Source organism: Odocoileus virginianus, chromosome 13 (genome assembly GCF_023699985.2).
Source record: "Odocoileus virginianus isolate 20LAN1187 ecotype Illinois chromosome 13, Ovbor_1.2, whole genome shotgun sequence".
In the NCBI taxonomy this organism is placed as follows: Eukaryota; Metazoa; Chordata; class Mammalia; order Artiodactyla; family Cervidae; genus Odocoileus; species Odocoileus virginianus.
This window is the reverse complement of record NC_069686.1, coordinates 5442906-5466417: the sequence shown is the minus strand read 5'-3', so window position 1 is coordinate 5466417 and position 23512 is coordinate 5442906. Positions and strand designations below refer to the sequence as shown.

The 23512-nt window shown below is 35.3% G+C and overlaps 1 long non-coding RNA gene across 1 annotated transcript in view; it reads right to left on the bottom strand.

Annotated features, from left to right (window-relative positions):
* LOC139037988 (uncharacterized) overlaps positions 1 to 23512 on the bottom strand; it is a 118965-nt gene that overhangs the window by 30603 nt on the left and 64850 nt on the right. The window lies entirely within an intron of this gene.

Here is a 23512-nt window from a genome sequence, read left to right as displayed (position 1 = left end):
ACTTTCTGCCATAAGGGTGGTGTCATCTGCATATCTGAGTTATTGATATTTCTCCCGGCAATCTTGATTCCAGCTTGTGCTTCTTCCAGCCAAGCATTTCTCATGATGTACTCTGCATATAAGTTAAAAAAGCAGGGTGACAATATACAGCCTTGACGTACTCCTTTTCCTATTTGCCTTCTAGTTGAGATGTAATACCACTATCAATAAGGAAGGTGGAAGTGAAAAGAGTACTCAACTGTTTTGTTGTTGCAGGTTGAAAGCAGAGCTTTTATCTCTTTTTGACCAGCTGACAGCAGGAGAAAGTGCCGACTAGACCTTCCACTCTCCTCATTTTTCTACTTCACTGATGCTGGTTGGTTATGAAACTTCAGATATATACTGGATCCCACTGATACCAAAAGACTAGAGTATTGACTATTTCAATTTAAAGAACTTTTTTCTGATCACTGATATGAAGTGTGTGTGTGTGGAATCTCAGCTTGCCACTTGACTTATTGACATCACCATCAAGAGATGATCATTGAACCTTGAATAATTACAATGTCCCATGCTGTCTCTCTATATTGCACAGTGAATTTTATATTATCTTAGGTATGGATCTGATGGTATATATGTAAATATATGTATATGTATATTCATGTGTGTGTGTGTGTGTGTGAAATAATTATTGCTCACAATAACATGTATATTGTGGTAGAGAAATACTTCCATAAAATTATCCTTAATTTGTCCTAATTTTGTCATGTAAATAACCAAAAATATCAACAGCTGAAATTTCAAATTTAGTCAATTACAATATATATCTTAGGAGAACTCCATAATACAAATATGATGTACTACTATAACTGTATAGATAAGTGAATGAATAAAATGAATTAAAATGTTTATTCCTTGCATATTATGGAAAATTCTTTAAAAACGTCATGTATTATCCAACTGCATGGGGGCAGTGAGAATCACTTCCCATATATTATTATGCACATTATATATTGAACACAACTACAGATAAAATCAAATGTGCATCATGCTGCATGGGCATAGCTGACTGCCTATATTACCACGGATGGTGAACTTTCCCTTTACTGTCAAATTATTTCCAGGTATTAGATGCTACTAATATCTCCAGTAGTTTTGACTGGTCTAAAATTGGACTGCCTTTGGATGTAAATCTGTATCACTATTTTGTTTGTGATGTGATATTCCAGTATTAATACAAATTTTGATAAACAGAAACTCAAGTGTTGTTTGATTACTAAAGACTTTACCATCTACAAGGTCACATTATAATGGAAATAAATGTAATCATGTAGACGTATAATATGATAATTTTAATTTTGGTCAAAGAGGACAAATGTAGAACACCTGGATTTTATGTTTTATGATTCCCATCAGTCAATTATAGTACACTTATCTGAAAACAGATGTCACTGAAGTCAGGCAGATTTCTCCAGCACTGAGTATTAACATGTAGGAATTTTAGCAATATAGAGTGTCAATCAAAAAGTAAATTCTGTATGATATATTTTACTGTGCTACTACATAACAATTTTTAAGTTCAGTTAACCTGATATTGCATTATATCATATCAATGACTGATACGCAATATATATATAACCAGTTTCCTATCCTAGTAGCTACATTCCCTGGAGAGAAAGAATAGTTACATTTTCAGTGATTTTGTTTTTCTGTTTTTTTTTTTTTCTTGGCCAGATGGCAATTAAACGGTCAGAGTTTTTGGATGACTATAGAAACATCTGTTCTCATTATTGTCCTGCTTTCAACAATTCAGCTTGTTAGTAGATGGAGAAAAGCCCCATGTCTATGAGTTGTCTTCCATAATTGAGACTTTTAGGATTAAATTTTGTAGGAATAATGTAAGAGAATTGGTTGCACACATATTAAAAATGCATAGATTCATTAGATACAATTTTCATATCACACTAAAAATGTTCATTGAATTAAATCTCTTATGCAAAATGACAATTGATCATTTTACAACCTATAGAATGTGAATGCTAAAGTATATGATGTTCATTGTCAGCAAATTATAAATTGCAACAGAGACTAAAAAAGCAGAATTGTACTGCTGCTCCCATTTACCAACTAAGTTCAATGTAATAAAAGATGCAACTCTTGAGATAATTAAGAAAATAAGCAAAACACTTCCCTTATGAGACAGTTCAAGATACAATTTTCAATATTTCAGTGGCATAAGTATTAATAAAACAAAAAATAACCCTGCAATATTACTGGAGGATTTCATATTCTACCAAGATAGATTATTCCTTCCAAACCCTGCACAACTAAAACACCCTTGCCACAAACAAGCATAGGGACACTATGATAGGTGGAAAAAAGAAAGTCAATCTAGAGACCTCTAAACATGGTGAATAACACAATGGTGAGTTCCATGGATTTTCTTATCACTTCCTACATAATCTGATAAAGCATCACAGACTATAGCACGTACATGACAACAATAACAATTCTAGATAAGAATAGGATAATATCTTCCTAAACCTAATGTAGCTAAAGGTTGTTTTTCAAACAGAACATGAAGAGAATTAATCTCAAAGTAAAAATGAAATTTCTTATTATCAAAAATAGTGCTGAGAGTGAAGAGGAAAGGTATAAACTTTGAAAATATATCTATAGAGCATAAGAAGGATAAATGACTTGTACCCAGGATATATGTCAAATAACTTTTTAATATAGAGAACTGCATAGAAACCTGGTTAAAATTTTGAATGAGTATGCCACAAAAGAACATATTGGCTAAATCAATATATATAAAAGGTATTAAATATCATAGTAATTAGAGAAATGAAATTAAAATTAATACATTATATATCTACCAGAAAGACAGAGTCACAACCAGTAATTTGAAAGTAATTTTACTAGATTTAATTAAAGATCTGAACAACAACAAATTAATTATATCTGAATGCAAAATATTCATTTTCAATAAAGCTATGTGATGTTCCTCTTAAGTTGAACTCCTGAAACAGAGTTAATATTAAATGGGTTCTGATAAAACAGCTATTATTAGAGCTAAAAATGACAGTTTTACTTTGAATGCAATGCAGGGCAAAAGTAAACTTTAAAATCATAAATATTTTCTTTCCTAAAGCAACTGCAACTGAATATCTGTAGCTTTCAATTAGTAATATAATTTCAAAATAGAAAAGCAGTCAATTGTACTGAACTAGAAGTATCATTTGCCTACAAGCTCTCACTGAAAGCTTTTTTTTTTTTTTTAATGAAGGATGCCATATATAATCAAATTTCACATTCAAGGGAAAAAGTATTTTAAATGCTTTTGTTAGTATGCTAACCATACATTTTCAAAAAGAATACAGTATCAAGCTTTGTAGTAACATTTCTGTTTTCCCCCACTCAGAACAGCACTGTCAAATTATAGTTAATGATCCATTTTAAATCCCTCAAATTATAGAGTGAATGAAATGAGTTAATGTGTTCCATTACTTTTTTTTTAACATTTCTTAAGTATTTTTCAAAGTTTTTTAAAAAGAAAATATGTTTCAGTCATATCAAAACTTATGCTCAACTTTTCCAGGCAGTAGAGACAGTTGTTTTTTTTTTTTTTTTCTTTTACAGAAGATTTGAAAGCATAAATAAAAATATCTATAAAAACATATCACTTGTTTTAATTTATTTGAATAAAGTTTATGCTACAGAAAGAAATCAAAATATCACAATTTGGAAATAAAAATGTTTTATAATAGGAAGTGATGTTGAATTTTGTATGATTCTTTCAATATTCACTCTACTTAATTAAATATTAGGTTTATAGTGAGACAATGCTTCTCTAGTTTCATAGTAATTTCTATTTCAGATGAGTAGGTCTTTTGGTACTTGCCTAACACTGCAATTTGACAGAATTATGCATTCATAGGCATCAATTCATATTTGAGAGAAATGCTTAAGAGAATAGGAGTTCACTCATGGTTCTTAGGGGCTTTCCTGCTGGCTCAGACAGTAAAGCATCTGTCTGTAATGCAGGAGACCCGAGTTCAGACTCTGGGTTGGGAAAATCCGCTGGAGAAAGGCATGGGAACCCACTCCAATGGTCTTGCCTGGAGAATTCCATGGACAGAGGACCCTGGTAGGCTACAGTGCATAGGGTCACAAAGAGTCAGACAGGACTGAGTGACTATCACTCACTTTTCATGGTCCTTAGACAGTAGGAAGCTTCTGGTGGAAGCTTATTCGTGGAAATTTAACACAGTTGCTTGGGTATGTGACCTCCAAAATTACAAGGTGATACCCTTATGTGTCTACAAGGTATGAAGTTGGAAGAACTGATTAATAAAAGGTAACACTGAATATTGCCGCCATGTCATATACAATAGCCACACAATAAGCAACTTTTAAAAACTATTTAGGGTCACAAAGTGTATACCTATGGTGTCCCTTCTTTATTTAATAAATGTTTACTGTCAGTAAATTTGGTAAGGTGATGAATGTGTTAATTAACTTTGATAATCATTTCACAGTGTATATGTATATTAAATCATCACATCGTACATCTTAAATCACATTGTACAACCTAAATACCAATATTTTATTTATCAAGCATACCTCAATAAAGCTAGACAAATAAAAAATAAGTGAATAAATAAACACAGCTGATTCTTATAGAAACTAAATATATATTTAAAAAATGCTTACTATTTGCCATTGCCAAAAACTAGCAAGGTATTTATCTGGAGTGATTTTTAAAAATGAAATACTTTTTAAAGTCTAGAAGGAGAATTTTCAATATTGACTTAATGGATTATTTTTCCTTTTTTTCTGTGAATTAAAACTTTTTCTGTGAAATATCTCTTATTTGAACAAAGCAAAAAGCTTTTCTGAACTGTTTAAAAAAGAGACTGATATGTAGAATATTTTGTGGTTATTGTTAAGACAATAAACTAAGGAAATTTAAGTATTCTCCTGCCCTGAACATCTGGAAATCATAAGTAAATCCTAACAAACATATTTTAACTTCAAATCTGATCTCACATGAAAGAAAAAGAAGTTTCCAGATATAAGGTGGAAGACTAGAATCTAGTGATGAAAGTAACTGACCTGAGGCTGCTCCTGTGTGATGTCTCAGAGTAGTACACAGGATGAGAGGGTTCCAGCCACATAAATACAGGACATTAGGCCTTGTGCCCATGTAGGAGAGAGGGTAGAAAATAAGATAGCTGAAGATAAACCAGAAATCCCAAGAAGAGTAGGTAGATAGAGAAATGTGGAAACTATTGCAAACTTCTCTATATCTGCATGAGCTGTAGGTGAAAAGAAATAAAATAAATAGGATTCTCAGTTCACCCCAGAAATGCCCTGGACATTAAAGCTGGTCACTGAGGCTTGAATTCCTAATATGTCTGATGAAAGCAAACCAAAACCCACTGTGGAGATACACTCCAACTCAGAGATAAAACTTACCAGAATAGAAGATTAAGATTTTTCAATGCAAAGAACTATAAAATTTCAAGCAGGATAAATGGATAAAAATTCACAGCTGGACATAACTTACTGAAATTCCTTAACATCTATTTCTGCTTTATTGACTATGCCAAAGCTTTTGACTGTGTGGATCACAATAAACCGTGGAAAATTCTGAAAGAGATGGGAATACCAGACCACCTGACCTGCCTCTTGAGAAACCTGTATGCAGGTCAGGAAGCAACAGTTAGAACTGGACACGGTACAACAGACCAGTTCCAAATAGGAAAAGGAGCATGGCAAGGCTGTATATTGTCACCCTGCTTATTTAACTTATATGCAGAGTACATCATGAGAAACATTGGGCTGGATGAAGCACAAGCTGGAATCAAGTTTTCCGGGAGAAATATCAATAACCTCAGATATACAGATGACATCACTCTTATGGCAGAAAGTGAAGAGGAACTAAACAGCCTCTTGATGAAAGTGAAAGAGGAGAGTGAAAAAGCTGGCTTAAAGCTCAACATTCAGAAAACTAAGACCATGACATCCAGTCCCATAACTTCATGGCTAGTAGATGGGGAAACAGTGGACACAGTGGCTGACTTTATTTTTGGGGGCTCCAAAATCACTGCAGATGGTGACTGCAGCCATGACATTAAAACACATTTACTCCTTGGAAGGAAACTTATGACCAACCTAGAGAGCATATTAAAAAGAAGAGACAGTCCTTTGCCAACAAAAGTCTATCTAGTCAAGGCTATGGTTTCTCCAGTAGTCATGTAGGGATGTGAGATTTGGACTATAAAGAAAGCTGAGCACCAAATAATTGATGCTTTTGAACTGTGGTGTTGGAGAAGACTCTTGAGAGTCTGGTGGACTACAGGGAGATCCAACAAGTCCATCCTAAAGGAGATCAGTCCTGAGCGTTCATTGGAAGGACTGATGTTGAAGCTGAAACTTTAATACTTTGTCCACCTGATGTGAAGAGATGACTCATTGGAAAAGACCCTGATGCTGGGAAAGATTGAAGGCAGGAGGAGAAGGGGATGACAGAGGATGAGATGGTTGGATGGCATCACTGACTCGATGGACATGAGTTTCAGTAAACTCTGGGAGTTGGTGATGGACAGCGAGGCCTGGCGTGCTGTGGTCCATGTGGTCACAAAGAGTTGGACATGATTGAGTGACTGAAATGAACTGAACTGAAAAATAACCATAGAATAGGCAAAAGGCAGAAAACCAGATAAAACACAGGCAAAAATTTTATCTAGAGAAAAAATTTTTGAGCATTATGAAGCCAAATATCTTTAAAATACTGATAGTCATCAAATCAAAAGAGAAAAGAACAAAATAAAGAGAAAAAATCTACAAAAATAAATCCAAAACAATTAACAAAATGGCAATAGAACAGACATATAAATTTAAATTAAGCAGAGTTAAGTCATCCATCCAAAAGACACAGACTGGATAATTGGATACCAAAAAAAAAAAAAAAAAGAAAACAGACCTGTATATAGGCTTCCTATAAGAGAGTCACTTCAGATCCAGTGACGTGTACTTACTGAAAATAAGAAAATGGAAAAATATATTCTACATAAAAGGAAATTAAAAGAAAGCAAGGGTTGTAGCACTTATATCAGACAATAGAGACTTTAAAATCCATACAGTTACAAGAGACAAATAGGACACTGTATAACAATCAAGGAGTCAATCCAAGAGGATACAGCAATTGTAAATATATATGCACCCAACAGAGGAGCACCTCAATATATGAGGCAAATGCTAACAAACCTGAAAGGAGAAATTGACAGTAACAAAATAATAGTGGGGGACTTTAACACCCCACTTACATCAATGGATAAGTCATCCAGACATAAAGTCAATAAGAACAGATGCCTTAAATGACACATCGGACCAGATGAACTTAATTGATATTTATAAAGCATTACATCCAAAAGCAACAGAAAACATATTCTTGTCAAGTGAACATGGAATATTCTCCAGGAGAAATAATATGTGAGGCCACAAGGCAAGCCTCTGTACATTTAAGAAGTTTGAATCATATCAAGTGTCTTTTCTGATCACAAACTTGAGGTGAGAATTCAATCATAAGGAAAAAAACTGCAAAAATCATAAATATGTGGAGGTTAAAAAAACATGTTACTAAACAGCCAATGGATCACTGAAGAAATCATACAGGAAATTAAAAATTACTAGAGACAAATTAGTACATAAACATGATGATTCAAATTCCATGGGATGCATGCAGCAAAAGCAATTCTAAGAGGGCACTTTAGAGAGACAGAAGGTTACCTTGGGAAGCAAAAAAAATCTTGCAAAACAAACCACCTAATCTTATGCCTAAAGCAATCAGGAAGAGAAAAAAAAAAAAAAAAAAAACCCTCAAAGTTAATAGAAGGAAAGAAATCATAAAGACCAGAGCAAAAATAGATGAAATAGAGAATTAAAAAAAAATTATACCAGAGATCAATGAAACTAAAAGCTGGTTCTTTGAAAACATAAGCAAAATTGATAAACCTTTAGCCAGACTCATTACAAAAGAAAGGGACTAGTTTCAAATCAACAAAATCAGAAATGATAAACCTACAACATATCACAGAAATACAAACACCCATAGAAGACTACTGTGCATGCTAAGTCACTTCCATCCTGTCTGATTCTTTGTGACCCTATCGAATGTAGCCTAACAAGCTCCTTTGTCCATAGGATTCTCCAGGAAATAATAGTGGAATGGGTTGTCATTTCCTACTCCAGGAGATCTTCCCAGCCTAGGAATTGAACCTATATCTCTTAAGTCTCCTTCATTGGCAGGCGACTTCTTTATCACTAGCAGCACCTGGGAAACCAAAAGACTACTAGCTGCCAATCAAATGGACAATCTACAAAAAATTAAGAAATTCTTACAAGTAATCTCCCAAGACTAAATCAGGAAGAAATAGAAAATATGTAGGGACCAATTATAAGTACTGAAATTTTGAATTGGTGATTAAATAACTCATAAGAAGCAAAAGTGCAAGATCAGCTGGCTTAACACATGAATTCTACCATACATTGAGAGAAGAGTTAACAACTATCCTTCTAAAACTATTCCAAAAAATTTCAGAGGAAGACATTTCTGAAATCATTCTATGAAGCCACCATCACGTGGATACCAAAACCAAACAAATACATCACACAATAACAGAAAATTAGAGGACAATTTTAATGATGAACATAGATGCAAAAATCCTCAACAAACTACTAGCAAACCAATTCCAATAATACATTAAAAGGATCACATACCATGATTAGGGGGGTTTACCCCAGGGATGCAAGGAATTTTTAATATCTGCAAGTCCATCAATGAGATACACTACATTAACAAACTGAAGAATAAAAACCACATGATCATCTCAATAGATGCAGAAGGTTTTGGACAAAATTCATTACCCATTTATAATATAAGCTCTCCAGAAAGTGGGCATAGAGAGAACCTTTTTCAGTTCAGTCATGTCCTACTCTTTGCAACCCCATGGACTATAGCCAACTAGGCTTCTCTTTCCATGAAGGCCATATTGGACAAACTTACAGCAAACATCATTCTCAATGGTGAAAAATGAAAGCATTTCTGCTAAGACCAGGAAGAAGACAAGGATGCCCATTATTGCCACTTTTATTCAACATAGTTTTGAAGATCTTAGACACAGAAACCAGTAGGCTTCCCAGGTGGCACAGTGATAAAGAATCAGCCAGCCAATGTAGGAGACACAAGTTTGACTTCTGAGTTGGGAAGATCCCCTGGAGGAAGAAACAGCAACCCACTCCAGTATTGTTGCCTGAAGATTCCCATGGACAGAGGAGACTGGCAGGCTTATCTAGTCCATAGGGTCACAAAGAGTCAGATGTGCCTGAGCACACACATTCATGGGCACAGAAATCAGAGAAGAAAAAGAGATAAAAGGAGTCTGAATTGGAAAAGATGTAAAATTGTCACTGTTTGCAGATAACAAACAATGGTATACACAGAGAATCCTAAAGATGCTGCCAAAAACTACTAGAGCTCATGAATGAATTTAGTATACTTGCTGGGTAAGAAATGAACATACAGAAATCTATTGCATTCCTATATACTGAAAACAAGATGGCAAAAAAAAAAAGAAATTAAGAAAGCAATCCCATTTACCATCATATCAAAAAGAATAAAATACCTAGGATTAAACACACCTATCAGTTTCTTACCAGTTAGAACTGGACATGGAACAACAGACTGGTTCCAAATCAGGAAAGGAGTATCTGAAGGCTGTATATTGCTACCCTGCTTATTTAACTTATATGCAGAGTACATCATGAGAAATGCTGAGCTGCATGAGGCACAAGCTGGAATTAAGACTGGTGGGAGAAATATCAATAACCTAAGATATGCAGATAACATCACTCATGGCAGAAAGTGAAGAAGAACTAAAGAGCCTCTTGATGAAAGTGAAAGAGGAGAGTGAAGAAGTTGGCTTAAAACTCAACATTCAGAAAACTAAGATCATGGCATCCAGTCCCATCACTTCATGGCAAATAGATGGGCAAACAGTGGAAATAGTTACAGACTTTATTTTCCTGGGCTCCAAAATTACTGAGATGGTGACTGCAGCCATGAAATTAAAAGATGCTTGCTCCTTGGAAGAAAAGCTATGACCAAACTAGACGGCATATTAAAAAGCAGAGACGTTACCCTGCCAACAAAGGTCAATCTAGTCAAACCTATGGTTTTTCCTATAGTAATGTATGGATGATGAATGTGAGACTTGGACTGTAAAGAAAGCTGAGCACCAAAGAATTGATGCTTTTGAACTGTGGTGTTGGAGAAGACTCTTGAGAGTCCCTTGGAATTCAGGGATATCCAACCAGTCCATTCTAAAGGAAATCAGTCCTGAATATTCATTGGAAGGACTGATGCTGAAGCTGAAATTCCAATCCTTTGGCCACCTGATGCGAAAAACTGACTCATTGGAAAAAACCCTGATGCTGGGAAAGATTGAAGGCAGGAGGAGAAGGGGATGACAGAGAATGAGATGGTTGGATGGCATCACCAACTCTATGAACATGAGTTTGAGCAAACTGTGAGTTGGTGATGGACAGAGAAGCCTAGCGCACTGCAGTCCATGAAGTCACAAAGAGTTGCAAACGACTGAGAGACTGACCTGAACTGAATTGGGACCTACCTAAGGAGGCAAAAGTGTATCCCTGGGTGCTCAGCGGTAAAGATTCCACCTGCAATGTAGGTGCTTCAGGAGACACAGGTTCAGTTGCTGCATCGGGAAGATCAAGGAGGAGGGCATGGCAACCCACTCTAGTATTCTTGTCTGGAGAACCCCATGAACAGAGGTGCCTTGCTGGCTACAGACCACAGGATTGCAAAGAGTCAGACACCACTGAGCAACTGAGCAGGCAAGAGCTGAGGAAACAAAAGATAAAAATAAAACAAGAGAAATATAAGTAAAGGAATGAAACTTTTGCCTGAATTATTTCCCTACTTTCAAGGAAGAAAAAAATTGTAACCAATTTTGTGTTCTACTTAATTGAAATATCTTAATGCCTTTATGTTTTTGTCTCACTTTAATATAGAACAATTGTTCTTTGACATATAAATACTATCCCTTTCTACACTAAAAGATCACTTATCAATAAGTATACATTGCTTTCATATCTTGCTCATTTATTTAGGAGAAATGTCAGATTGTGTCTCAGTTTATAAAGGCAGTAAAAAATACACTCCTCAGAAATGATTGCGTACCAGGTTTTATACTCATGGTGTGCTGGCATGCTTTATTCATGTAAAATAGAACTAGTTTCTATTTTATTCCTTAACTGTCAGCAGGTGAGAGTAATGTAAGCAAAATTTTAAGAAAAAGAACTTTCTTACTTCTTTTCTTGTAGGAGCCACAATGATTACATATCATAATGCAAAATGATATAAGTGGTATAAAATGTCACTCAACATTTAGCTGTAAATCACACAAGAGTTGGTGTGTCAACCTAGAGCCCAGAACTCATTTTCCTTTCTCCTGAGCACTGCAAGGATAAAAATATTAACTGTCACACAAATAACAACAAAAGAAGAAACTCTGATGTTATTTTTTGGTGATTAAAATTTCCCTTCTTAATAATCAATGGCCAGAAAAAGATAACAAAAAGTAAAGTATGTAAAAGTCCTTCTAATGATCCATGAAACAACAGAGAATAACTTAGATTCTTAAAGGCAATAGAAAAAAGTTATTTATTTAGAATAGAAATATAGTCAAAGTTTAGGCAGGGCTGATGTCTTTTACTTAAATACATACGTAAAAGAATAATTCCCTTTGTACCAAAAGGTTCACCTCTGTAATTCTAGTCTTTAGCCTTCTTCCAGCTGTTACCTCTGCTAAACTGACACTGATACTTTGAATGAGCAAGTTATATTAATATAGAAATAATGCTTTATTAAATTTTGATGCATTACTTTTAATTACAATTAATAAAAGAATATTTTTCTCTTTTTCATTTGAGGCCATGACCTTACCATATCCCATTCCCTTTTCTAAGTCACAATATACCTACACAAAGTAATAATATAAGCCAACAGTGTCCTTCTTGCACCACACTTTCTTTATGATTTCTTTCTCTGCTAGCCAAGATATAAGAATAGAAAAAGATAAATATGGATAGTTTCAGTAATGGAAAAAAATATTTTAACTACAAGTGGAAATTAATCTATTGAAATAAATTATTTATATTAGCCTAATTTTCCCAATTCACAGATATCATAACCTCCCTTGAGACAGAGAACTTTATGTGAGTGATCTATCCATACACTCACTTGTTTCCCATAAGCTAATTTTTCTCAAGGATATTTATGTATGTATATAGTTCTAATAACATTTACTATGGTCCAACTTTCAGAGAATTACTCTAAGCTAATAGTACAGTCTAAGCTATTTCATTAAAATTTTAATTGCACAATTTGATACTGTTATTTTGTCAAAATGTATGTTGAAACATAATTGTCCAAAATATTACTTTTAATATTTCATTATTTCATGTACCATTTATTTTTGTAAGTATGTTATATAGATATATAATCAGAGTATGTACAATTATGTACCCTGCTTTTGCACTCAGTATTTTTCTAAAAATCTTTCAATACTGCCGTATAATATGAATGATTATTTTAATGATTCTTTTGTTGTCCACTGATTTTTGACATAACTCTGATTGTCTCCTGGTGGTCCCAACTATGATATAATTCATACTTGGTGATTTAGCACCACATTATAGTACCTCTGTGTTTGCAGATTAAATATCATCATAGTTCCCCATTTGTTGTTGTTTGGTCACTAGATCAAGTCTGACTCTTTGCGATACCATGGGCTGCAGAATGCCAGGCCTCCCTGTCCTTCACTATCTCCCAGAGTTTGCCCAAACCTATGTCAATGGAGTCAGTGATGCCATCCAACTATCTCATCCTCTGTCACACACATCTCCTTCTGCCTTCAATCTTTCCCAGCATCAGGGTCTTTTCCAATGAGTCACCTCTTCACATCAGGTAGCCAAAGTATCTGAGCTTCAGCTTCAGCATCAGTCCTTCTAATGAATATTTAGGATTGTTTTCCTTTAGGATTGACTGGATTGATCTCCTTGCTGTACAAGGAACTCTCAAGAGTCTTCTCCAGCACTGCAGTTCAAAAGCATGAATTTTTTAGCACTCGGCCAACTTTATGGTCCAACTGTCACATCCATACATGACTACTGAAAACCCGTAGTTGTGACTATATGGATCTTTACTAGCAAAGTGATGTTTCTGCTTTTTAAAAATTGTCTAGGTATGTCATAGCTTTTCTTCCAAGGAGCAAGCATCTTTTAATTTCATGGCTGCAATCACCATCCACAGTGATTTTCGAGCCCAAGGGGGGGACAAAAACTGTCACTGTTTCCATTTTTTCACCATCTATTTGCCATGAAGTGATGGGACCAGATGCCATGATCTTAGTTTTTTGAATGTTGAGTTTGAAGCCAGCTTTTTCGCTCTCCTCTTTTATCTTCATCAAGAGGCTCTTTAGCTCCTCTTTGCTTTTTTTCCATTATAGTGGTATCATCTGTATATCTGTTGTTGATGTTTCTCTACACCATCTGATTCCAGCTTGTGATAATTCCCCATGACTTCAGGTTATTTAGACAATGCACTCATTCTAATTCTGTCAGTCTACACTCAGCCACTTATACTGGTCCCTTCCTGTGCCCTATCACCAGAAAAAATCTGGAGAAATGCCTAGGTTCTTTCTTTCTAAAAAGTCAATGACTTGCCACAGGGTTGCAGATAGTAAGAAAGAACAAGGTCTTTCTCCCTTTTCTTATATGCAAAAAAAATCCTGGAGCTTTTTGTGTACCCAATTTGGGCTACTCTGCCCATGGGATTTTCCTGGCAAGAATATTGGAATGGTTTGCCATGCATTCCTCAAGGGAATCTTCCAGACCCACCCAGGGATCAAATCTGAGACTCCTGCATCTCCTGTGCTGCAGGTATGCTCTTTACCTGATGAGCCATCGGGAAGCCCAGGTGCTTTTTGTTACTTCCTAGATTTTGACCTGAGCAGGATAAGAGTGGAGTTAGCAGAGAGGAGCTTTATGACAAGGATGGATAGATATACAACTGTCAACTGGTAGAAACTAAAGAAAAAAAAAATCACTTAGGCTCATTTACAGGGACTTTTAATGTCTTAACCAAGTTGTATTGCAATTTTAACCTCATAAAAGTCTGTGACATCTGTAACCTGTGGCAATTGTGTCGCTGCAGGAACCATAAGCAAAGACACATGACCTTTCAGCCCCTTTATAAAGCTTTATTGAGAAATGAAAGCATTCACTTAAATTTGATACACAGATATAAAGTTGAACTGTTTAACAAACCAATAAAATCAGTATTTATCATAAATTTCTTCATCATTGGAAGATTAAACTTGTCACAGATATTTCATTAGGGGATAGGATTCAATATACATTAGTCCTATTATTTATTTCTTAATCTTGCTTTCCAAGTAGTGATTTTTTTTTCCCAAGAAGTAATTTAGACTTTAACCATAAGGCCAAAGAGATCAAGAAACATTTTCTTTTTTTTTTTCTTCTGAGTTGCAGAAAGTTCATTGACATTTATACATTTTAAAATAGTACTCACCTTGCAATATCATTTAATAACAGTAAATCAAAGTGCAGTTAGAAAGAGTGGGTTTATTTATAAATGAGTGGTAGTAAACATATGTCCTTGAGGACATATTTTCAAAGGCTACCAATTACCAATCACTTTCAAAATTGCCTCATACTATAATAACATGCCAAAACTTAATTTTGTTATTAAGATATTTCTAAAAAAATAAATAAAGGTGGAAGTGTGGAAGTGTTAGTCACACAGTCATGTCCAAATCTTTGTGACCCCATGGACTGAAGCCCACCAGGCTCCTCTGTCCATGGGACTCTCCAGGCAAGAATATTGGCATGGGTTGACATTCCCTTCTCCAAAATAGAAGTGGACTGGAAATATTTTTAATTAAATTTTAAAAATATTCACTGTGTTACTTATATTCTAAGACATAAATAATCCTAGGGGAAGCTTTAGAAACACAACATTTTATAATTGCCAATCTCTTTTGGAATTGATACAAAATCAACAATATAAGACCTGTAAGCAAGTCATTCATTGATTTAACAAATACTTATTGAATGATATTGTGCAACAGGCTCTGTTCTAGGTGCTATAAAACAATAACAAACATGATAGGGCTCTGACCTCATTTGTTTAAAGTAGACAATAAAGAAATCTATAGATAAATAAAGTTGATCAGATAATAAACTTTCAATTATAGCTAATGTGAAGTAAGTCCTTACAATGTACAGGTAGATGTCATAGGGACTTTTAAGCAGGCATATGTATAATAATGATGTAAAGTGTGATTACTCTAATTGGACAGATAAAAAACAGAGGTATAGTTTTATTAAAAATATCAAGATGCTAACAAGCAAATGAGTCCTTTTTAAAACCTTCTCTTGTTTCTCCAAAACCCATAGGTGCTCTTTCTCTCAATGTTGTTCATGGCTCCACTCAAAATTATAACTATCTTTAAAAACGATTAGCTGACAATAAGATGGAACAGCTAGTTCTATACCTGTTAATGGATTGAGGCCTTTAAAAGTGGCCTATAAAAAAATTAAAATGGTTAGCATTTGTAGCAGCTGTAAGAAGTTTTGTTGAAAAATTCCCTAAATTGCAAGAAATTAAACACTTTTCTCTCTATGGTCATTCAGTACCCCTAAAGGTTGCTCATATCTGGATAATAGAAAGATAATAGGCTTAAAAAAGAATAACCCGGCCCAACATACTGTCATTTGCTCTGATATAGAAGTTGTATAGTTAGCCCTCTACAAGCAAACCACATCACATCTTAGATCAGTTGTTAATTAACCATCTGAGTGATCTCCAGTAAAAACTAAAACTTACCCACCCCCACCGAAAGTTGTAAGTGCCCTTGATAGCCTACTTTATGGAATATTAGTAGATTTCCGGCTCTACTATATGCATTATACAAAAAGGAGAAAGTCTAATTGCTAGTTCAGTTCAGTTCAGTTCAGTCGCTCAGTAGTGTCTGACTCTTTGCGACCCCATGGACTGCAGCACGCCAGCCCTCCCTGTCCATCACCAACTTCCGCAGTTTACTCAAACTCATGTCCATTGAGTCGGTGATGCAATCCAGCCATCTCATCCTCTGTTGTCCCCTTCTCCTCCCACCCTCAATCTTTCCCAGCATCAGGGTCTTTTCAAATGAGTCAGCTCTTCGCATCAGGTGGCCAAAGTAATAATTGCTATCCTTTTCTTAATTACATCTCCTTGTGAGTCAAAGTTCATATAAATGAGAAGGGCACTGATAACAAATAGGTAAGCACCCATGATTTTAATGGTACATGAGAAGTGATGACTGAAATATAATTCTGATCTTGAACTTACTGTATGGAATATTGTAACATAATAGCCAATAAAGCATATAGAAGAATTTATAATAAACTAAGGACATATACTGAAGCTGAAACTCCAATACTTTGGCTACCTCATGTGAAGTGTTGACTCATTGGAAAAGACCCTGATGCTGGGAAGGATTGGGGGCAGGAGGAGAAGGGGATGACAGAGGATGAGATGGCTGGATGACATCACTGACTCGATGGACATGTGTTTGAGTAAACTCCAGTAGTTGGGTGATGGACAGGGAGGCCTGGCATGCTGTGATTCATGGGGTCGCAAAGGGTCAGACATGACTGAGTGACTGAACTGAACTGAACTGACTGAAGGACGTATAAAAGTAAGTAAACTCAGTAATTCTACATAACAGTCAAGTTCACCATTGAAGAATCCACCAATTAATGCAAACTCTAGGTGAAAAAATAAACAACAAAACTACCCTGATTACATATGTCATCATCACTTTCTAGTTGCTACATTTTATAGAAATCAGTCACAGAAAATACAGTCAGAAAAAAAAAAAACCTGTTAAAAATAGTTTACATAATTTTATATATGTATGTATGTATAGTATATACATATAAACACATGTACACATATACATATATATAATAGATTTCACTTCACTCACAGTCTATTTCACTTTTAGATTTTTTTTTTTTAAAGTAGGGTTGACCCCAAACTGACATATAGGATGTCTAGATGCTATGGAATTGAAGAAAGGATACATGTAAAATAGCTTAATTTTAGTAAATTTGTTATCTTAAACAGAAATAAAACAATTTTTTTCATATTGATTTACTTGATTTTCCTAGTCCAGAAATAACTGCACATCTACCAAACAGACACAAGAGAAAAGGAATGCTTTTCTTTCATATATCTGTTTATTGTAGACTTTAACTATGTTAAAAGACCTTTCAAATCTCAGAGTGAAGCAAACAAAACATTGGTGCTGAGTTCATTAGCATTTAATGAATAACAAATTAGCTTGCCTGGGCTAGTAATCTGAATTAGTTTTCCTCCTGAGTTTTTCATTTATGTTATCTTCTTTCATGCAAATTAAGGAACTACACAAACACAATTAGATGTGGCAGCAATCTCTGTAGCAAGTAACAGGAAATGGGCTTTGCAAAATAAATTACAGATATATTTCCTCTTATAGCAGCAACAATCAAACACTACATTTCAGGCACATTTCAAACTTTTTTCATTTCACCATCTCCTATGAATTAAGATAGTAGGTTAATACAAAGTAAATGTTTTTAAGAAAATGAATTAAGTTGCTTTCCCTGGTCTATTTTTCCTCATGAATAGTTGATTTCATTAAGTCTTGGGGAAGAGGCATGTTAGAGTATTGCTGCTGAATCCAAGGTTTGCCCTCTTCCTATAATCCACACATTCACCAAGCCTAGACTTGAGAATAACCACACCAATTCCCACTTGTCCATCTGATTTGGCTACATATCTCAATAGCAAAAGTTGGGTTCTTTAAACAAAAATGAAATTTGATTCCAGTTCTTCAGCAATAACCTTTTCAGACATAAATAGTGACTGCCTCGTGGCACAACTGGGTCCAGGTGAAACTGCAGAGTAAGCAACATTTGTCTACAGTTGCTGTAATATTGTTCCACTTCTGCAAAAACATTCAAGGCGTTAAATTTACCTTAGTTGAACATTAACTCATTTACACGTGTTAAACAATTTAATCCTCCCTGTAACGCTGTGAATTAAAATGAACTAAATTTTAATTCAGAAGAGCTAAGTGAAAACAAATTACAGGAAGTAAATGAGAGAGCTAGTGCTTAAACACAAGTCTGAATAACTCCCAAAGAAGTACTCTTAACTCTTTATCCCATTGCCTGACAGAAAATTGGGTTTTTCACAATTTCTTGAACATGGTAATTAGGACTGAAGGCTCACCTCATGACGTCCAATTCTTTAACTAGGTCAGTGCTCTGGGTCTACTTCTTGATTTCTCCCTTAAGCCCAATATGCCTGTGACAGCCAACATTAAGTCCTTCATTGCTGTAGTCACTCATTTCTAAGCTCCTAGTAGAAGTAGGTTATTATTTCAGTACCAAAGGGCATGGCTTCTGTGCTAAAGTAGTTTGAAGTCCAGTGGGACAATAGATAGGTGATAAAATTCTGGAAAATGATTAAATATGCAGGGAGGCTTATGAAAAAAAGAATCTAATGTTTTCTATAAGTTTCTGCAACTTTCTAAAGGAGAAACATTTGCTTGGTGATATGGCTCACTTCTTGGTTCAGCACCTTGCAAGTGTTATTTTCTTCAATGACACAAATGCAGTGCTCAGTTCTTTTCATCAATACACACAAATCAAAATTAAACAAACAAACAAAAACTGATGACCTAATCCTGAATGTGAAGCTATGTAACTTGGTGAGAGAGAAGACAGAGATGATAGTTAACTTAAAAGAAAATGAACATTAATCAAACATTACACAACTTTGTCCTTGAGCATTCTTCAACTAGTCCATATTGTCCTAACTATATCTCACTCTCTCTCCTTTCTTCTATTCTCCCACCACTCCCAGTTTCCTATTCATTCTGTCAATTAGAAATCTAATGATATTTGAGTGTGTGTGTCTCCATAAAAGGCACTCACCTTTTATCCTAAGTGAATGTCAATTGTGTTTTCCAAAACAAATTTCTTTGGAATAAAACTTTTATAACAGCTCCAGAAAATATGCAGGTAGGTAAAGTGTCTCAAAGGAGAGTAGAAAAGTAAGACTAAGAGTAAATTTATAGGAGTTAATCTGTGTAAGGCTTATCTAAGTAAGAGGAGTTATCTAGGTAAGAAAAGGATAAAAAATAAGCTTATAAACACTAAGAAGTAATTTCTAATATGGTGCGTTTCATAGATCCCAAGATAGAAAAAAATGTTCATGAACGACAGGATGAATGAGCAAACAGTGTCACAGATGCTAGACAAATGAAAGACAACAGACAAAACAGGCCATTGCCTCTGGCAATGTACAATTATTGCTGACTTCTGCAAGAAGAGTTTCAGTATTGTATGTAATGCTAGACAACTTTTATACAAAATTCAACCTAAAGATAAGTACTATTCTCAATGGAAAGGTCTTCCTTAAAAGCTCAGCTAAAATAAAAGAGCTTGGATAAATAATTTAGCATAAAAATATCTTAGTTTATTTAGTGTATTACCATTTTAAAGATCTCTATGTGGATCTAAAAGTTTTCACTGTTTGTTGGTTGTACACCAGAAAAGGGCACATCTGAAATAAAGAAATAATTTAATTCCTGTATATAATTCCAATTGCTATTTTTAGAATAAAAATATCCTATGTATAATTGAAGAAGGGAAACTGTAATAAAAATTCTAATCATAAATACAAATGAAAAGAAGATAATTTATATATGTCAAATGATGAGTTAGTAAGATTATTCACAATTGTTCAGTCACTCAATCATGACTGAGTCCATTCTTTGCAACCCATAATTTGCAGCATGACAGGCTTCCCTGTCCTTCGCCACATCCCAGAATTTTCTCAAACTCATGCTCATTTATTCGGTGATGCCATCAGTCAATCTCATTCTTAGTCCTTACCTTCTCCTGCCTTCAGTTTTTCCCAGCACCAGGGACTTTTCCAATGAGTTGGTTTTTTCCACTAGATGATCAAACTATTGGAGATTCAGCTTGAATATTAGTCCTTCCAGTGAAAATTCAGGGTTGACTTCTTTAGGATTGACTGATTAGATTTCCTTGCTGTCTAAGGAATCCTCAAGAGTCTTCTCCAACACCACAGTTCAATAAGCAACAAAGCTTCTGAGCTCAACCTTCTTTATGGTCCAACTTTCACATCAGTACATGACTACTGAAAAAAACATAGCTTTGACTTTACAGACCTTTGTCAGCAAAGTATTGTCTCTGCTTTTTAATACACTGTCTAGGTTTTTTATAGCGTTTCTTCCAAGGAGAAAAGCTCTTTTAATTTCATGGCTGCAGTCATCATCTGCAGTGATTTTGGAGCCCCAGAAAATAACATCTGTCACTGTTTTCACTGTTTCTACATCTATTTGCCATGAAGTGAAGGGGCCAGATGCCATAATCATTTTTTTGAATGTTGAGTTTCAAGACAGCTCTTTCACTCTCCTCTTTCACCTTCATCAAGAGGCACTTTAGTTCCTCTTCACTTTCTGCCATGAGAGTGTTTTCATCTGCATATCTAAGGTTAGTGATATTTCTTCCTGCAATCTTGATTCCAGCTTGTTGGAATTTGGCATGATGCAGTGGGCATATGTTAAATAAGGTGACAATATACAACCTTGATGTACTCCTTTCCCAATTTGGAGCCAGTCCATTGTTCCATGTACAGTTATAACTGTTGCTTCTCAATCTGCATACAGGTTTCTCAGGAGACAGAGTAAGGTGGTCTGGTATTCTTATCTTTTTAAGACTTTTCCATGGTTTGGTGTGATCCACATAGTCAAAGAATTTCAAGTAGTCAATGAAGCAGAAGTAGATGCTTTTCTAGAATTCCTTTGCTTTTTCTATGATCCAACAGATGTTGGCAATTTGATCTCTGTTTTTTCTGCCTTTTCTAAACCCAGCTTGTACATCTGGAAGTTCTTGGTTCACACACTGTTGAAACCTAGATTGAAGGATTTTGAGCATTACCCTGCTAGCATGTTAAATGAGTGCAACTGGGTGGTAGTTTGAACATTCTTTGACCTTGCCTTTCTTTGAGATTGGAATGAAAACTGACCTTTTCCAGGCCTGTGGTCACTGCTGAGTTTTCCAAATTTGTTGGCATATTGAGTGCAGGACTTTCACGGCATCTTCTTTTAGGATTTGAAATAGCTTAGCTGGAATTCCATCATCTCCGCTAGCTTTGTTTATAGTAATGCTTCCTAAGATCCACTTGACTTCACACTCCAGGATGTCTGGCTCTAAGTGACTGATCACCCCACTGTGGTTATCCAGGTCATTAAGATATTTTTGGTATAGTTATTCCGTGTATTCTTGCCACCTCTTCTTAATCTCTCCTGCTTCTGTTAGGTCTATACCATTTATTGTGCTTATTTTGCATGAAATGTTCCCCTGGTATATCTAATTGTCTTGAAGAGATCTTTCCCATTCAATTGTTTCCCTCTATTTCCTTCATTGTTCACTTAAGAAGGTTTTCTTATATCTTCTCACTATTCTTTGAACTCTGCATTCAGATGGGTATATCTTTCCTTTTCTCCTTTGCCTTTTACTTCTCTGCTTCTCTCAGCTATTTGTAAGGCCTTGTCAGACAACCATTGGACATTTCTTTTTCTTGGGGATGGTTTTGATCATTGCCTCTGGTACAATGTTATGAACCTCTGTCCATAGTTCTTCAGGCTTTCTATCAGGTCTAATCCCTTGAATCTGTTTGCCACTTCCATCATATAATCATAAGGGGATTTGATTTAGGTCATATTTGAATGACCTGGTATTTTTTCCCTACTTTCTCCAATTTAAATCTGAATTTGGCAATAAGGAGTTCATGATCTGAGCCACAGTCAGGTCCTGGTCTTGTTTTTGGTGACTTTATGGAGCTTCTCCATCTTTGGCTACAAAGAATATAATCAACCTCATTTTGAAACTGACCATATGATGATGTCCCTGTGTAGAGTTCTCTCTTGTGTTGTTGGAAGAGGGTCTTTTCTGTAGCTGGTGAATTCTCTTGGCAAAACCCTATTAGCCTTTGCCCTGCTTCATTTTGTACTCCAAGGCCAAACTTGCCTTTTACTCCACGAACTTGACTTCCTACTTTTGCATTCCAGTCCTCTATGATGAAAAGGTCATCTTTTTCTGATGTTAGTTCTAGAAGGTCTTGTAGGTCTTTACAGAACCATTCAACTTCAGCTTCTTCAGCATTAGTGATTAAAGTATAGACTTGGATTACTGTGATATTGAATGGAAATGGACATTTGCCTTGGAAACAAACAGATCATTCTGTGGTTTTTGAGACTGCACCCAAGTATTGCATTTCAGACTCTTTTGTTGACTTTGAGGGCTATTTCATTCCTTCTGAGGGATTCTTGCCCACAGTAATAGATATAATGGTCATTTGAATTAAATTCACCCATTCCCATTCATTTTAGTTCCCTGGTTCCTAAAATGTCAATATACACTTTTGTCATCCCCTGTCTGACCACTTACAATTTACCTTGATTCATGGACCCAACATTCCAGTTTCCAATTCAATATTGTTCTTTACAGCATTGGACTTTACTTCCACTACCAGACACATCCTCAACTGGGCATTGTTTCTGCTTTGGCTCAGCCTCTCCATACCTTCTGGAGCTATTTCTCCACTCTTCTCTAGTAGTATATTGGGTACCTACCCACCTGGGAAGTTCATCTTCCTGTGTCATATATTTTTGCCTTTTCATACTGTTCATGGGGTTCTCAAGGCAAGAATGCTAAAGTAGTCTGCCACCCAATGGACAATATTGTGTTTATATTTGTGATATAATATATTAATAATATTTTTATTCATTAAGATACCTATTTTTTTAGTGTCAATATAGATTATAAAAAGTATAACTAACAGAGGCTCTGATTCAACACCTAGGTTTATTATACACATATGCCTCTGAGGGCCAGGGAGGAAAGCACATCCAAAGGAATCACTGTGACCCTTCCAAAGTTTCTAAAACCTCTCTGGTTCTCCCAAGGAGGGTTTATTTACTCTTTTCTGATCCTAGTTCTGTAGATGTCCTATCCTATTCTCCAGGATCTCATAAGACTAGATGAAAAAGAATCCTGCAGGGGTTCTCTTAGTTGCATCCCCTAGATTTGACCTATACATACTGGCATAAATAGGCATTTGAACCAAGAGTGGAAGATGACTGTAATAGGGTTGGGGCAGGAAGCAAGAGAAGGCATATTTATGTTGTCAGTTTCTTGAATAGCCATACCTTTTATTATAACATCTAACATGACTGCATTTATTATTAGAATATTTTGAAATTAAGTTATTCATGATTAACTTGAATAATTCTTA